This window comes from Mirounga angustirostris, unplaced genomic scaffold (genome assembly GCF_029215605.1).
Source record: "Mirounga angustirostris isolate CCGP_5_RB_7025 unplaced genomic scaffold, mMirAng1.0.hap1 SCAF_4, whole genome shotgun sequence".
In the NCBI taxonomy this organism is placed as follows: domain Eukaryota; kingdom Metazoa; phylum Chordata; class Mammalia; order Carnivora; family Phocidae; genus Mirounga; species Mirounga angustirostris.
Window position 1 is genome coordinate 172,016,052 of NW_026991712.1, and position 5,758 is coordinate 172,021,809.

Sequence of the window (5,758 nt, forward strand, 5' to 3'; positions counted from 1 at the left end):
AAAAATAAATAGCCACACATACCAAACCTACACACCGTGAATTAAAATGGTGCCATGTTAGGGCTTATGAAAGAACCAGAGCAGGAAAGATTATTCAAACAGAAGATCCTCGTCCTTCTCTTCAGCCAAAAGATTAGCAGGCTCCATCACCTCACCAGCTGCCCCCGTTGTTCCAAGTCCTTCTCAGATTTTTCCTTGAGAATCTTTTTCTTCTCCTGTATTTTCTTTATTCTATAGAACTCTTCTCGCTCTCTCTCATCCAGCTCTGTGAAGATACGAGCAAGGGATAACCACCCCTGTTGGTTATCTCAATGGCTTCATCCAAAGTAACAAAGGAAGTCTGAAGCGAAGCTAGTTCCACCAGTAACTCCACTGCTTTGGCGTAGTTCCTCTTTAATTTCGCCAACTGCTCCCCACCTCGGGCTGAACCAGTCAGTTCATGACTGTCAGTTCCTTCATGATAATGTTCAAACACTGGCAAAGTAACACCTGCTACGTTTATCTTTCTTAGCTCGGATCTTCACTTGGGCTTTATTTACATTTTGGATAACTGTGGTCCTGAAATCCCCTGCTGTGAACGTGGCCTCAACAAGTGAAAAGGCAGCTCTTCTCATCACTTCACCCATCAACATTTTAGTCTCTATTATCTTCTTTAGGATCTGTCGAAATCGAAGAGTTATAGCATCAGATTTTTTCTTCGGGAGGTTTTGACCTGTCTGTGCTTTTAATCGAGGCTTCATGATGGTCTGTGCCATGCTCGAGGGAAAGATTTCAATTCGGTCTTTGCCCGACATTCTGACGATGACAGTTCGGCTCGGATCCCTGGCCGGGCAATCGAGGCTGCCCCAGCCACAGGGCCTTCCTCTAAGGGAGTCAGCCTCTACCAAATGTTTAAAGAATTAACACCAACCCTTTCAAAAAAAAAGAGGAAACTTGCCAACTCATTCTATGAGGTCAGTATTACTCTGATACCAAAACAGACAAAGACATCACAAGAAAATTATAGACCAATATCTTTTAGAGGATAGGTGCAAAAATCCTCAATAAAATACTGCAAAACAAATCTAGCAACATATAAAAAGGATCTTATACTAGGACTGAAATTCATTCCAGCAATGGAGGGGAGGTTGGTTTAACAAATGAAAATCTATCAATGTAGTATATATACTACATGGTATATACTATATATATACACCATATTAATAAAGTACAAAAACAATATGATCATCTTATAGATGCAGAAAATCATTTGACAAAATTCAACGCCCTTTCTTGATAAGAACACTTAAACTAGGAATACAGCTAAATTTCCTCAACGTAACAAAGGCCAGCTATCAACACGGCTAACATCATACTTAATGGTGAAAGGCTGGTTATTTTCCCCCTGAGATCAGGAAGAAGACAAAGATGTCTGCTCCTAACATTTATATTCAAAATAGTACTGGAAGTTCTAACCAGAGCGGTTAGGCAAGAACAAGAGATAAAAAGCATCCAAATTGTAAAGGAAGAGGTGAAATGGTCTCTTAGTCACATGACATGATTTTATATGTAGAAACCCTAAAGATCTTACACAAAAACTATCAGAGCTAATAAACAAATTCAGCAAAGTTGCAGGATATGCAGTCAACACACAAAAATCACACTAGGAATTTATAACCTAAAAAGGAAATTAAGAAAACAATTTTATTTATAATAGCATCAAAAAGAATAAAACACTTGGGAATAAATTTTTAAAAAAGAGTGTAAGACTTAAACAATGAAAACTACAAAATTTCACTGAAAAAAATTAAAGAAGACCAAAATAAATGGAAGGGCATTCCATGTTCATGGATCAGAAAACTTATTATTAAGATAGCAATATTCCCCAAAATGATCTGTAAGTACAATGTAGTACCTATCAAAATCTCAGCTGCCATTTTTGAAAAAGTGACAATCTTGTACTAAAATTCATGTAGAGATGTAAGGGACCCAGAATAGCCAAAATATTTTGAGCAAGAAAAAAAAAAAAAAAGAAGACTGGACAAAGTTGGAGGACTCACATGTCCAGATTCTGAAACTTGCTACATATCAAGACAGTGTGGCATAAGAATAGAAATATAGATCAATGAGCTAGAATTCAGAGTCTGGAAATAAATCCTTGTATTTATGATCAATTAATTTTTGATAAGGGTACCAAGACAATTTAAAATAGTCTTTTCAACAAATGATGCTGGGACAATAGGATATCCACATGCAAAAGATGAAATTGGATCCCTATCGCACACCATATACAAAAATTACTTCAAATTGGGTCATATATGTAAATGTAAGAGCTAAAACTATAAAACTCTTACAAGAAAACATATGAGTAAACATTCATGATCTTGGATTAGGCAATGGTTTCTTAAATATGATACCAAAAGCACAAGTGACAAAAGAAAAAAAATAGATACACTGAATTTCAACAAAATGAAAAACTTTGTGCTGCAAATGTGAAAGTGAATGAAAGTAAAAAGGCAAACCACAGAGTGGGAGAAAACATTTGCAGATCATATATCTGATAAGGGACTTGTAACCAGAATATATAAAGAATTCTTACAAGTCAACAATAATAACAATTTAAAAGAACCTAAATAACCCAATTTTTTAAAAATGGGCAAAGGATTTGAATTGGCATTTCCTCAAAAGTGATATAAAATGGCCAATCTGCATATGCAAAGATAGTCAACATCATTAGTCGCTAGGCAAATTCAAATAGAAATCAAAATGAGATACCATTATATAACCACAAATATGGCTGTGATAAAAAAGATGGACAATAAAATGTTAGCAAGGATGTGGAGCTGTTGGAACCCTCATATATTGCTAGTGGAAATGTAAAATGGTCCCCCCACTTCAGAAAACCGTTTGGCATTTTCTCAAAAGATTACACAGAGTTAGGGATGCCTGGGTGGCTCAGTGGGTTAAGTGTCTGCCTTTGGCTCAGGTCATGATCCTGGGGTCCTGGGATCAAGTCCCACATCGGGCTCCTTGTTCAGTGGGGAGCCTACTTCTCCCTCTGCCTGCAGCTTCCCCTGCTTGTGCTCTCTCTCTCTGACAAATTAAATTAAAAAAAAAAAAAAAACAGATTACACAGAGTTCTCATATAATGCAGTGATTCCATTACTAAGGTACATGCCCAAGAGAACTGAAATGTATGTCTACACCAAACTTGTACATGAATGTTCACCACAGCATTATTCATAATAGCAAAAAAAGTAGAAACAATCCAAATGTCCATCAGCTAGATAAACTGTGGTATAGCCATATAATGGCAGGATATTCATCCACAAGAAGGAAGGGAGTATTATTTCAGGCTACAACATAGATGAACCTTGAAAACATTACACTAAATGAAAGGGACCAGTCATAAAAGGCCACATATTGTCTGACTCCATTAATATGAAATGTCCAGAATAGGAAAATCCATAGGCAAAACGTAAATTAGTGGTTGTCAGGGTCTGGGGAGGGGGATGGCTATGGGAAGTATCTGCTAATGGGTATGGAGTTTCTTTTGGGGGTGATGAAAATATTCTGGAATTTGATTAGTGGTGATGGATGCACAGCTCCATGCGTGTACTAACAACCACTGACTTGTATATTTTTAAAGGGTAAACCTGATGTCATGTAAATTATATCTCAATAAAGCTGTTATTAAAATAAAGATAAGCCACAGGATAACAAAGACAAAAGACATATCCAGAATGTATATAAAACTCCTACAAGTCAAAAATGAAAAAGGAAGACAACCAAAACCAAAAAAAGGGACAAATGGAAAAGTAACTTTACAAAAGATAAGATTAAAGGGCCAATAAACATACAAAAAGGGAGGGGCACCTGGGTGGCTCAGTCGGTTAAGTGTCTGCCTTTGGCTCAGCTCATGATCTCAGGGTCCTGGAATCGAGCCCCGTGTAGGGCTCCCTGCTCAGCGGGGAGTCTGCTTCTCCCTTTCCCTCTGCCCCTCCCCCTCCCGCTCATGTTCCCTCTCTCAAATAAATAAATAAAATCTTTAAAAACAAAAGAAAAAAACATACGAGAAAGGGACCAGTTCCACTAATCATCAGGGAATTCAATTAAAACCATCGTGAGAGACCACTGTGGGCACATCAGAATGACTGAAATTCAAGATTCTGAAAATACCCTAGTGTCAGCGAAGAATGTAGAGCAAGATGAACTCCCTTATGCTACTGGGGGGGCGGCGGATGCAAGTTGGTGCCACTCCATTTGGCCCTGCTGACGAAGGCCTATATCCATATACTCTGTATATTCCTCAACTGGTAATGTTCCCCACAGAAATACGTACATGACCACCAAACTGTTCTTTTTTTTTTTTTTTTAAAGATTTTTATCTATTTATTTGAAAGAGAGAGAGCATGAGATGGGGGAAGGTCAGAGGGAGAAGCAGACTCCCCACTGAGCGGGGAGCCCGACGCAGGACTCGATCCCGGGACTCCAGGATCATGACCCGAGCCGAAGGCAGTCGTCCAACCAACTGAGCCACCGAACTGTACTTAGCAGTCCTACCTGTTACAGACCCAAACTGGGAACAACTTTTATGTGCATCAAACAGTAGAGTGGATAAACAAAATGCATCACGTGACGAAGATGACCACAATGAGCGTGAATGATCTTCTACTACATGTGACAATATGAACAAATATTACAAATGCCATGTTGTGCGACAGAAACCAGAAGCAAAAGAGTTCACACACGATTCTACTTCCAGATAAAAGTGTTCTAGGGAGGTAGAAGTCAGGACGCTGGTTACCTTTTGTGGGACATGAGGAGGGAAGGGGGAGGAAAGGAGCTTTTAGGATGCTGGTAATGCCCTTTCTTCACCTTCATACTGGTTACACAAGTGAGCTCGGTTTGTGAACATTTTGCAAACTGCACACATATTTGTGTGTGTGTATGTGTGTGTGTTGTACTCCAATAGAAGACTTTACTTAGGGGCGCCTGGGTGGCTCAGTCGGTTAAGCGACTGCCTTCGGCTCAGGTCATGATCCTGGAGTCCCAGGATCGAGTCCCGCATCGGGCTCCCTGCTCGGCAGGGAGTCTGCTTCTCCCTCTGACCCTCCCCCCTCTCGTGCTCTCTGTCTCTCATACTCTCTCTGTCAAATAAATAAATAAAATCTTTAAAAAAAAAAAAAAAAGAAGACTTTACTTAAAAAAAATCCTCCCCATTCTTCCAGGTCCTTTTAAAATACTTCCTCATTAACATTCACAAAGTCTCTGAGATACACGTCATTGGAGGCCACTCCAGCTTCTGTCTGATTCCATAGCACTTTGTGGATCCCTTGATCACTTAGCGTCAGCCAGCAGCATGTGTGAGGACGGAGCGAGAGCTTTGGAGACCCGGGTTCCCGTGCCAGCCACTTCCGAGGTGGGCGGCCATGAGCAAGGCCCCCACAGGCACATAGCCCCTAGGTACTGGCAGCAGGAAGTGACTGCTGATTGAAGCAGAAAATGGAACGAGGTAGTTGCTGGAATTTCCAGAAGGCTCAGTGTTTTGCTGTCATATATGGTGCCTAAAACCACACTAAAGAGCCAGTTGGGTCCAGACCCCACGGCTGTTGCCGTCAAACTGAGCTCGCATAGCCAACTCCGCGGATCCAGGGCTGGACTCAGGAATGGGCCTGCCGTGCTGCTGGAGACCCTGCTGTGGCTGCCTCTCGAAAGGCAGTGAGCCACCTTTCTGCCACCCGAGCGTATTCTGCACCGTTCCTATCCCCTGATGTTA

At 40.6% G+C, this 5,758-nt stretch overlaps 1 pseudogene; it reads right to left on the reverse strand.

The window, feature by feature from the left end:
* LOC123858435 (V-type proton ATPase subunit D-like) lies at positions 1–884 on the reverse strand (annotated as a pseudogene).
* Positions 885–5,758: the final 4,874 nt, after the last annotated feature.